Raw genomic sequence first — 13,173 nt, forward strand, 5'->3', positions numbered from 1 at the left:
TCCAGTAGAAATTACTCCAGTTGAGTAGAGGTATGGCACAAAACGGTGGCGTCTTCTTGAATAAATATGAAGGGCAGGGTCCATTCTGGCACGATGGTCCTGGCACAAAAATTAAACCTCAACAGGAAGCACTTACAGATATCATTACAGCATGTGCCCTAGTTGAAGCTTAAATTCAGTGACTCATTCATCAGCCCAAAAACAATCGTGAGCGTCGTGGAGGCTGGGCAGGTGTGCCTTCTTCCCAAATATACCATCGAAAATCAGCTGTGATGCTGGACAGAGGCATTTGCATCCTTGACTTTCAAGAGCGCAATCCATGTGCTGTTCCTGTGACCTCGAGCTTCTGTATCTTCAGCTGCTGCTCTGATCGGTCTCTGACATTATATACACACAAGAGGCATGTTCACTCGCATGGAAGCCCCGCCCGTTTGGCCCCGCCCACACACACAAGGTGTGCACCCTCTTCCCGCCATTTACCCACTATGATGGACAGCTCACTCAAGGGACCCCTGCGCACTTCGGCGCGATTGCATAGTAACACACACATAGTCGCTGGAACTAGTTGAAGCTCAAAAGCAGTGACTCATTCATCAGCCCAAAAACAATCGTGAGCGTTGGGAGGCTGGGCAGATGTGCCTTCTTCCCAAATATACCATCGAAAATCAGCTGTGATGCTGGACAGAGGCCTTTGCATCCTTGACTTTCAAGAGCGCAATCCCTGTGCTGTTCCTGTGCCCACGAGCTTCTGTATCTTCATCTGCTGCTCTGATCGGTCTCTGACCTTATATACACACAAGAGGCATGTTCACTCGCATGGAAGCCCCGCCCGTTTGGCCCCGCCCACACACACACGGTGTGCACCGTCTTCCCGCCATTTACCCACTATGATGGACAGCTCACTCAAGGGACCCCTGCGCCCTTCGGCGCGAATGCATAGTAACACACACCTGGTCGCTGTAGACAACTCTCTGGCACTTTAGGCAGCTGTAGTGTAGTAAAAGCACTATACATTTACCCAACGAGGTAGCACTTACTGATTATCCAGTAGAAAGTACTCCAGTTGAGTAGAGGTATGGCACAAAACGGTGGCGTCTTCTTGAATAAATATGAAGGGCAGGGTCCATTCTGGCACGATGGTCCTGGCACAAAAATTAAACCTCAACAGGAAGCACTTACAGATATCATTACAGCATGTGCCCTAGTTGAAGCTTAAATTCAGTGACTCATTCATCAGCCCAAAAACAATCGTGAGCGTCGTGGAGGCTGGGCAGGTGTGCCTTCTTCCCAAATCTACCGTCGAAAATCAGCTGTGATGCTGGACAGAGGCCTTTGCATCCTTGACTTTCAAGAGCGCAATCCATGTGCTGTTCCTGTGACCTCGAGCTTCTGTATCTTCAGCTGCTGCTCTGATCGGTCTCTGACCTTATATACACACAAGAGGCATGTTCACTCGCATGGAAGCCCCGCCCGTTTGGCCCCGCCCACACACACACAGTGTGCACCCTCTTCCCGCCATTTACCCACTATGATGGACAGCTCACTCAAGGGACCCCTGCGCACTTCGGCGCGATTGCATAGTAACACACACATAGTCGCTGGAACTAGTTGAAGCTCAAATGCAGTGACTCATTCATCAGCCCAAAAACAATCGTGAGCGTTGGGAGGCTGGGCAGATGGGCCTTCTTCCCAAATATACCATCGAAAATCAGCTGTGATGCTGGACAGAGGCCTTTGCATCCTTGACTTTCAAGCGCGCAATCCCTGTGCTGTTCCTGTGACCACGAGCTTCTGTATCTTCATCTGCTGCTCTGATCGGTCTCTGACCTTATATACACACAAGAGGCATGTTCACTCGCATGGAAGCCCCGCCCGTTTGGCCCCGCCCACACACACGAGGTGTGCACCCTCTTCCCGCCATTTACACACTATGATGGACAGCTTACTCAAGGGACCCCTGCGCACTTCGGCGAGATTGCATAGTAACACACATTGTCGCTGGAACTAGTTGAAGCTCAAATGCAGTGACTCATTCATCAGCCCAAAAACAATCGTGAGCGTTGGGAGGCTGGGCAGCTGTGCCTTCTTCCCAAATCTACCGTCAAAAATCAGCTGTGATGCTGGACAGAGGCCTTTGCATCCTTGACTTTCAAGAGCGCAATCCCTGTGCTGTTCCTGTGACCACGAGCTTCTGTATCTTCAGCTGCTGCTCTGATCGGTCTCTGACCTTATATACACACAAGAGGCATGTTCACTCGCATGGAAGCCCCGCCCGTTTGGCCCCGCCCACACACACGCGGTGTGCACCGTCTTCCCACCATTTACCCACTATGATGGACAGCTCACTCAAGGGACCCCTGCGCACTTCGGCGAGATTGCATAGTAACACACACATTGTCGCTGGAACAAGTTGAAGCTCAAATGCAGTGACTCATTCATCAGCCCAAAAACAATCGTGAGCGTTGGGAGGCTGGGCAACTGTGCCTTCTTCCCAAATCTACCGTCGAAAATCAGCTGTGATGCTGGACAGAGGCCTTTGCATCCTTGACTTTCAAGAGCGCAATCCCTGTGCTGTTCCTGTGACCACGAGCTTCTGTATCTTCAGCTGCTGCTCTGATCGGTCTCTGACCTTATATACACACAAGAGGCATGTTCACTCGCATGGAAGCCCCGCCCGTTTGGCCCCGCCCACACACACGCGGTGTGCACCCTCTTCCCGCCATTTACCCACTATGATGGACAGCTCACTCAAGGGACCCCTGCGCACTTCGGCGCGATTGCATAGTAACACACACCTGGTCGCTGTAGACAACTCTCTGGCACTTTAGGCAGCTGTAGTGTAGTAAAAGCACTATACATTTACCCAACGAGGTAGCACTTACTGATTATCCAGTAGAAATTACTCCAGTTGAGTAGAGGTATGGCACAAAACGGTGGCGTCTTCTTGAATAAATATGAAGGGCAGGGTCCATTCTGGCACGATGGTCCTGGCACAAAAATTAAACCTCAACAGGAAGCACTTACAGATATCATTACAGCATGTGCCCTAGTTGAAGCTTAAATTCAGTGACTCATTCATCAGCCCAAAAACAATCGTGAGCGTCGTGGAGGCTGGGCAGGTGTGCCTTCTTCCCAAATATACCATCGAAAATCAGCTGTGATGCTGGACAGAGGCATTTGCATCCTTGACTTTCAAGAGCGCAATCCATGTGCTGTTCCTGTGACCTCGAGCTTCTGTATCTTCAGCTGCTGCTCTGATCGGTCTCTGACCTTATATACACACAAGAGGCATGTTCACTTCGCATGGAAGCCCCGCCCGTTTGGCCCCGCCCACACACACACGGTGTGCACCCTCTTCCCGCCATTTACCCACTATGATGGACAGCTCACTCAAGGGACCCCTGCGCACTTCGGCGCGATTGCATAGTAACACACACATAGTCGCTGGAACTAGTTGAAGCTCAAATGCAGTGACTCATTCATCAGCCCAAAAACAATCGTGAGCGTTGGGAGGCTGGGCATATGTGCCTTCTTCCCAAATATACCATCGAAAATCAGCTGTGATGCTGGACAGAGGCCTTTGCATCCTTGACTTTCAAGCGCGCAATCCCTGTGCTGTTCCTGTGACCACGAGCTTCTGTATCTTCATCTGCTGCTCTGATCGGTCTCTGACCTTATATACACACAAGAGGCATGTTCACTCGCATGGAAGCCCCGCCCGTTTGGCCCCGCCCACACACACGAGGTGTGCACCCTCTTCCCGCCATTTACACACTATGATGGACAGCTTACTCAAGGGACCCCTGCGCACTTCGGCGAGATTGCATAGTAACACACATTGTCGCTGGAACTAGTTGAAGCTCAAATGCAGTGACTCATTCATCAGCCCAAAAACAATCGTGAGCGTTGGGAGGCTGGGCAGCTGTGCCTTCTTCCCAAATCTACCGTCAAAAATCAGCTGTGATGCTGGACAGAGGCCTTTGCATCCTTGACTTTCAAGAGCGCAATCCCTGTGCTGTTCCTGTGACCACGAGCTTCTGTATCTTCAGCTGCTGCTCTGATCGGTCTCTGACCTTATATACACACAAGAGGCATGTTCACTCGCATGGAAGACCCGCCCGTTTGGCCCCGCCCACACACACGCGGTGTGCACCGTCTTCCCGCCATTTACCCACTATGATGGACAGTTCACTCAAGGGACCCCTGCGCACTGCGGCGCGATTGCATAGTAACACACACTTGGTCGCTGGAACTAGTTGAAGCTCAAATGCAGTGACTCATTCATCAGCCCAAAAACAATCGTGAGCGTCGTGGAGGCTGGGCAGGTGTGCCTTCTTCCCAAATCTACCGTCGAAAATCAGCTGTGATGCTGGACAGAGGCCTTTGCATCCTTGACTTTTAAGAGCGCAATCCCTGTGCTGTTCCTGTGACCTCGAGCTTCTGTATCTTCAGCTGCTGCTCTGATCGGTCTCTGACATTATATACACACAAGAGGCATGTTCACTCGCATGGAAGCCCCGCCCGTTTGGCCCCGCCCACACACACACGGTGTGCACCCTCTTCCCGCCATTTACCCACTATGATGGACAGCTCACTCAAGGGACCCCTGCGCACTTCGGCGCGATTGCATAGTAACACACACATAGTCGCTGGAACTAGTTGAAGCTCAAAAGCAGTGACTCATTCATCAGCCCAAAAACAATCGTGAGCGTTGGGAGGCTGGGCAGATGTGCCTTCTTCCCAAATATACCATCGAAAATCAGCTGTGATGCTGGACAGAGGCCTTTGCATCCTTGACTTTCAAGAGCGCAATCCCTGTGCTGTTCCTGTGCCCACGAGCTTCTGTATCTTCATCTGCTGCTCTGATCGGTCTCTGACCTTATATACACACAAGAGGCATGTTCACTCGCATGGAAGCCCCGCCCGTTTGGCCCCGCCCACACACACACGGTGTGCACCGTCTTCCCGCCATTTACCCACTATGATGGACAGCTCACTCAAGGGACCCCTGCGCCCTTCGGCGCGAATGCATAGTAACACACACCTGGTCGCTGTAGACAACTCTCTGGCACTTTAGGCAGCTGTAGTGTAGTAAAAGCACTATACATTTACCCAACGAGGTAGCACTTACTGATTATCCAGTAGAAAGTACTCCAGTTGAGTAGAGGTATGGCACAAAACGGTGGCGTCTTCTTGAATAAATATGAAGGGCAGGGTCCATTCTGGCACGATGGTCCTGGCACAAAAATTAAACCTCAACAGGAAGCACTTACAGATATCATTACAGCATGTGCCCTAGTTGAAGCTTAAATTCAGTGACTCATTCATCAGCCCAAAAACAATCGTGAGCGTCGTGGAGGCTGGGCAGGTGTGCCTTCTTCCCAAATCTACCGTCGAAAATCAGCTGTGATGCTGGACAGAGGCCTTTGCATCCTTGACTTTCAAGAGCGCAATCCATGTGCTGTTCCTGTGACCTCGAGCTTCTGTATCTTCAGCTGCTGCTCTGATCGGTCTCTGACCTTATATACACACAAGAGGCATGTTCACTCGCATGGAAGCCCCGCCCGTTTGGCCCCGCCCACACACACACAGTGTGCACCCTCTTCCCGCCATTTACCCACTATGATGGACAGCTCACTCAAGGGACCCCTGCGCACTTCGGCGCGATTGCATAGTAACACACACATAGTCGCTGGAACTAGTTGAAGCTCAAATGCAGTGACTCATTCATCAGCCCAAAAACAATCGTGAGCGTTGGGAGGCTGGGCAGATGGGCCTTCTTCCCAAATATACCATCGAAAATCAGCTGTGATGCTGGACAGAGGCCTTTGCATCCTTGACTTTCAAGCGCGCAATCCCTGTGCTGTTCCTGTGACCACGAGCTTCTGTATCTTCATCTGCTGCTCTGATCGGTCTCTGACCTTATATACACACAAGAGGCATGTTCACTCGCATGGAAGCCCCGCCCGTTTGGCCCCGCCCACACACACACAGTGTGCACCCTCTTCCCGCCATTTACCCACTATGATGGACAGCTCACTCAAGGGACCCCTGCGCACTTCGGCGCGATTGCATAGTAACACACACATAGTCGCTGGAACTAGTTGAAGCTCAAATGCAGTGACTCATTCATCAGCCCAAAAACAATCGTGAGCGTTGGGAGGCTGGGCAGATGGGCCTTCTTCCCAAATATACCATCGAAAATCAGCTGTGATGCTGGACAGAGGCCTTTGCATCCTTGACTTTCAAGCGCGCAATCCCTGTGCTGTTCCTGTGACCACGAGCTTCTGTATCTTCATCTGCTGCTCTGATCGGTCTCTGACCTTATATACACACAAGAGGCATGTTCACTCGCATGGAAGACCCGCCCGTTTGGCCCCGCCCACACACACGCGGTGTGCACCGTCTTCCCGCCATTTACCCACTATGATGGACAGTTCACTCAAGGGACCCCTGCGCACTTCGGCGCGATTGCATAGTAACACACACTTGGTCGCTGGAACTAGTTGAAGCTCAAATGCAGTGACTCATTCATCAGCCCAAAAACAATCGTGAGCGTCGTGGAGGCTGGGCAGGTGTGCCTTCTTCCCAAATCTACCGTCGAAAATCAGCTGTGATGCTGGACAGAGGCCTTTGCATCCTTGACTTTCAAGAGCGCAATCCATGTGCTGTTCCTGTGACCTCGAGCTTCTGTATCTTCAGCTGCTGCTCTGATCGGTCTCTGACCTTATATACACACAAGAGGCATGTTCACTCGCATGGAAGCCCCGCCCGTTTGGCCCCGCCCACACACACACGGTGTGCACCCTCTTCCCGCCATTTACCCACTATGATGGACAGCTCACTCAAGGGACCCCTGCGCACTTCGGCGCGATTGCATAGTAACACACACATAGTCGCTGGAACTAGTTGAAGCTCAAATGCAGTGACTCATTCATCAGCCCAAAAACAATCGTGAGCGTTGGGAGGCTGGGCAGATGGGCCTTCTTCCCAAATATACCATCGAAAATCAGCTGTGATGCTGGACAGAGGCCTTTGCATCCTTGACTTTCAAGCGCGCAATCCCTGTGCTGTTCCTGTGACCACGAGCTTCTGTATCTTCATCTGCTGCTCTGATCGGTCTCTGACCTTATATACACACAAGAGGCATGTTCACTCGCATGGAAGCCCCGCCCGTTTGGCCCCGCCCACACACACGAGGTGTGCACCCTCTTCCCGCCATTTACACACTATGATGGACAGCTTACTCAAGGGACCCCTGCGCACTGCGGCGCGATTGCATAGTAACACACACTTGGTCGCTGGAACTAGTTGAAGCTCAAATGCAGTGACTCATTCATCAGCCCAAAAACAATCGTGAGCGTCGTGGAGGCTGGGCAGGTGTGCCTTCTTCCCAAATCTACCGTCGAAAATCAGCTGTGATGCTGGACAGAGGCCTTTGCATCCTTGACTTTCAAGAGCGCAATCCATGTGCTGTTCCTGTGACCTCGAGCTTCTGTATCTTCAGCTGCTGCTCTGATCGGTCTCTGACCTTATATACACACAAGAGGCATGTTCACTCGCATGGAAGCCCCGCCCGTTTGGCCCCGCCCACACACACACGGTGTGCACCCTCTTCCCGCCATTTACCCACTATGATGGACAGCTCACTCAAGGGACCCCTGCGCACTTCGGCGCGATTGCATAGTAACACACACATAGTCGCTGGAACTAGTTGAAGCTCAAAAGCAGTGACTCATTCATCAGCCCAAAAACAATCGTGAGCGTTGGGAGGCTGGGCAGATGTGCCTTCTTCCCAAATATACCATCGAAAATCAGCTGTGATGCTGGACAGAGGCCTTTGCATCCTTGACTTTCAAGAGCGCAATCCCTGTGCTGTTCCTGTGCCCACGAGCTTCTGTATCTTCATCTGCTGCTCTGATCGGTCTCTGACCTTATATACACACAAGAGGCATGTTCACTCGCATGGAAGCCCCGCCCGTTTGGCCCCGCCCACACACACACGGTGTGCACCGTCTTCCCGCCATTTACCCACTATGATGGACAGCTCACTCAAGGGACCCCTGCGCCCTTCGGCGCGAATGCATAGTAACACACACCTGGTCGCTGTAGACAACTCTCTGGCACTTTAGGCAGCTGTAGTGTAGTAAAAGCACTATACATTTACCCAACGAGGTAGCACTTACTGATTATCCAGTAGAAAGTACTCCAGTTGAGTAGAGGTATGGCACAAAACGGTGGCGTCTTCTTGAATAAATATGAAGGGCAGGGTCCATTCTGGCACGATGGTCCTGGCACAAAAATTAAACCTCAACAGGAAGCACTTACAGATATCATTACAGCATGTGCCCTAGTTGAAGCTTAAATTCAGTGACTCATTCATCAGCCCAAAAACAATCGTGAGCGTCGTGGAGGCTGGGCAGGTGTGCCTTCTTCCCAAATCTACCGTCGAAAATCAGCTGTGATGCTGGACAGAGGCCTTTGCATCCTTGACTTTCAAGAGCGCAATCCATGTGCTGTTCCTGTGACCTCGAGCTTCTGTATCTTCAGCTGCTGCTCTGATCGGTCTCTGACCTTATATACACACAAGAGGCATGTTCACTCGCATGGAAGCCCCGCCCGTTTGGCCCCGCCCACACACACACAGTGTGCACCCTCTTCCCGCCATTTACCCACTATGATGGACAGCTCACTCAAGGGACCCCTGCGCACTTCGGCGCGATTGCATAGTAACACACACATAGTCGCTGGAACTAGTTGAAGCTCAAATGCAGTGACTCATTCATCAGCCCAAAAACAATCGTGAGCGTTGGGAGGCTGGGCAGATGGGCCTTCTTCCCAAATATACCATCGAAAATCAGCTGTGATGCTGGACAGAGGCCTTTGCATCCTTGACTTTCAAGCGCGCAATCCCTGTGCTGTTCCTGTGACCACGAGCTTCTGTATCTTCATCTGCTGCTCTGATCGGTCTCTGACCTTATATACACACAAGAGGCATGTTCACTCGCATGGAAGCCCCGCCCGTTTGGCCCCGCCCACACACACACAGTGTGCACCCTCTTCCCGCCATTTACCCACTATGATGGACAGCTCACTCAAGGGACCCCTGCGCACTTCGGCGCGATTGCATAGTAACACACACATAGTCGCTGGAACTAGTTGAAGCTCAAATGCAGTGACTCATTCATCAGCCCAAAAACAATCGTGAGCGTTGGGAGGCTGGGCAGATGGGCCTTCTTCCCAAATATACCATCGAAAATCAGCTGTGATGCTGGACAGAGGCCTTTGCATCCTTGACTTTCAAGCGCGCAATCCCTGTGCTGTTCCTGTGACCACGAGCTTCTGTATCTTCATCTGCTGCTCTGATCGGTCTCTGACCTTATATACACACAAGAGGCATGTTCACTCGCATGGAAGACCCGCCCGTTTGGCCCCGCCCACACACACGCGGTGTGCACCGTCTTCCCGCCATTTACCCACTATGATGGACAGTTCACTCAAGGGACCCCTGCGCACTTCGGCGCGATTGCATAGTAACACACACTTGGTCGCTGGAACTAGTTGAAGCTCAAATGCAGTGACTCATTCATCAGCCCAAAAACAATCGTGAGCGTCGTGGAGGCTGGGCAGGTGTGCCTTCTTCCCAAATCTACCGTCGAAAATCAGCTGTGATGCTGGACAGAGGCCTTTGCATCCTTGACTTTCAAGAGCGCAATCCATGTGCTGTTCCTGTGACCTCGAGCTTCTGTATCTTCAGCTGCTGCTCTGATCGGTCTCTGACCTTATATACACACAAGAGGCATGTTCACTCGCATGGAAGCCCCGCCCGTTTGGCCCCGCCCACACACACACGGTGTGCACCCTCTTCCCGCCATTTACCCACTATGATGGACAGCTCACTCAAGGGACCCCTGCGCACTTCGGCGCGATTGCATAGTAACACACACATAGTCGCTGGAACTAGTTGAAGCTCAAATGCAGTGACTCATTCATCAGCCCAAAAACAATCGTGAGCGTTGGGAGGCTGGGCAGATGGGCCTTCTTCCCAAATATACCATCGAAAATCAGCTGTGATGCTGGACAGAGGCCTTTGCATCCTTGACTTTCAAGCGCGCAATCCCTGTGCTGTTCCTGTGACCACGAGCTTCTGTATCTTCATCTGCTGCTCTGATCGGTCTCTGACCTTATATACACACAAGAGGCATGTTCACTCGCATGGAAGCCCCGCCCGTTTGGCCCCGCCCACACACACGAGGTGTGCACCCTCTTCCCGCCATTTACACACTATGATGGACAGCTTACTCAAGGGACCCCTGCGCACTGCGGCGCGATTGCATAGTAACACACACTTGGTCGCTGGAACTAGTTGAAGCTCAAATGCAGTGACTCATTCATCAGCCCAAAAACAATCGTGAGCGTCGTGGAGGCTGGGCAGGTGTGCCTTCTTCCCAAATCTACCGTCGAAAATCAGCTGTGATGCTGGACAGAGGCCTTTGCATCCTTGACTTTCAAGAGCGCAATCCATGTGCTGTTCCTGTGACCTCGAGCTTCTGTATCTTCAGCTGCTGCTCTGATCGGTCTCTGACCTTATATACACACAAGAGGCATGTTCACTCGCATGGAAGCCCCGCCCGTTTGGCCCCGCCCACACACACACAGTGTGCACCCTCTTCCCGCCATTTACCCACTATGATGGACAGCTCACTCAAGGGACCCCTGCGCACTTCGGCGCGATTGCATAGTAACACACACATAGTCGCTGGAACTAGTTGAAGCTCAAATGCAGTGACTCATTCATCAGCCCAAAAACAATCGTGAGCGTTGGGAGGCTGGGCAGATGGGCCTTCTTCCCAAATATACCATCGAAAATCAGCTGTGATGCTGGACAGAGGCCTTTGCATCCTTGACTTTCAAGCGCGCAATCCCTGTGCTGTTCCTGTGACCACGAGCTTCTGTATCTTCATCTGCTGCTCTGATCGGTCTCTGACCTTATATACACACAAGAGGCATGTTCACTCGCATGGAAGCCCCGCCCGTTTGGCCCCGCCCACACACACACAGTGTGCACCCTCTTCCCGCCATTTACCCACTATGATGGACAGCTCACTCAAGGGACCCCTGCGCACTTCGGCGCGATTGCATAGTAACACACACATAGTCGCTGGAACTAGTTGAAGCTCAAATGCAGTGACTCATTCATCAGCCCAAAAACAATCGTGAGCGTTGGGAGGCTGGGCAGATGGGCCTTCTTCCCAAATATACCATCGAAAATCAGCTGTGATGCTGGACAGAGGCCTTTGCATCCTTGACTTTCAAGCGCGCAATCCCTGTGCTGTTCCTGTGACCACGAGCTTCTGTATCTTCATCTGCTGCTCTGATCGGTCTCTGACCTTATATACACACAAGAGGCATGTTCACTCGCATGGAAGACCCGCCCGTTTGGCCCCGCCCACACACACGCGGTGTGCACCGTCTTCCCGCCATTTACCCACTATGATGGACAGTTCACTCAAGGGACCCCTGCGCACTTCGGCGCGATTGCATAGTAACACACACTTGGTCGCTGGAACTAGTTGAAGCTCAAATGCAGTGACTCATTCATCAGCCCAAAAACAATCGTGAGCGTCGTGGAGGCTGGGCAGGTGTGCCTTCTTCCCAAATCTACCGTCGAAAATCAGCTGTGATGCTGGACAGAGGCCTTTGCATCCTTGACTTTCAAGAGCGCAATCCATGTGCTGTTCCTGTGACCTCGAGCTTCTGTATCTTCAGCTGCTGCTCTGATCGGTCTCTGACCTTATATACACACAAGAGGCATGTTCACTCGCATGGAAGCCCCGCCCGTTTGGCCCCGCCCACACACACACGGTGTGCACCCTCTTCCCGCCATTTACCCACTATGATGGACAGCTCACTCAAGGGACCCCTGCGCACTTCGGCGCGATTGCATAGTAACACACACATAGTCGCTGGAACTAGTTGAAGCTCAAATGCAGTGACTCATTCATCAGCCCAAAAACAATCGTGAGCGTTGGGAGGCTGGGCAGATGGGCCTTCTTCCCAAATATACCATCGAAAATCAGCTGTGATGCTGGACAGAGGCCTTTGCATCCTTGACTTTCAAGCGCGCAATCCCTGTGCTGTTCCTGTGACCACGAGCTTCTGTATCTTCATCTGCTGCTCTGATCGGTCTCTGACCTTATATACACACAAGAGGCATGTTCACTCGCATGGAAGCCCCGCCCGTTTGGCCCCGCCCACACACACGAGGTGTGCACCCTCTTCCCGCCATTTACACACTATGATGGACAGCTTACTCAAGGGACCCCTGCGCACTGCGGCGCGATTGCATAGTAACACACACTTGGTCGCTGGAACTAGTTGAAGCTCAAATGCAGTGACTCATTCATCAGCCCAAAAACAATCGTGAGCGTCGTGGAGGCTGGGCAGGTGTGCCTTCTTCCCAAATCTACCGTCGAAAATCAGCTGTGATGCTGGACAGAGGCCTTTGCATCCTTGACTTTCAAGAGCGCAATCCCTGTGCTGTTCCTGTGACCTCGAGCTTCTGTATCTTCAGCTGCTGCTCTGATCGGTCTCTGACATTATATACACACAAGAGGCATGTTCACTCGCATGGAAGCCCCGCCCGTTTGGCCCCGCCCACACACACAAGGTGTGCACCCTCTTCCCGCCATTTACCCACTATGATGGACAGCTCACTCAAGGGACCCCTGCGCACTTCGGCGCGATTGCATAGTAACACACACATAGTCGCTGGAACTAGTTGAAGCTCAAAAGCAGTGACTCATTCATCAGCCCAAAAACAATCGTGAGCGTTGGGAGGCTGGGCAGATGTGCCTTCTTCCCAAATATACCATCGAAAATCAGCTGTGATGCTGGACAGAGGCCTTTGCATCCTTGACTTTCAAGAGCGCAATCCCTGTGCTGTTCCTGTGCCCACGAGCTTCTGTATCTTCATCTGCTGCTCTGATCGGTCTCTGACCTTATATACACACAAGAGGCATGTTCACTCGCATGGAAGCCCCGCCCGTTTGGCCCCGCCCACACACACACGGTGTGCACCGTCTTCCCGCCATTTACCCACTATGATGGACAGCTCACTCAAGGGACCCCTGCGCCCTTCGGCGCGAATGCATAGTAACACACACCTGGTCG

The sequence above is a fragment of the Lissotriton helveticus genome, chromosome 8, assembly GCF_964261635.1.
Source record: "Lissotriton helveticus chromosome 8, aLisHel1.1, whole genome shotgun sequence".
In the NCBI taxonomy this organism is placed as follows: Eukaryota; Metazoa; Chordata; class Amphibia; order Caudata; family Salamandridae; genus Lissotriton; species Lissotriton helveticus.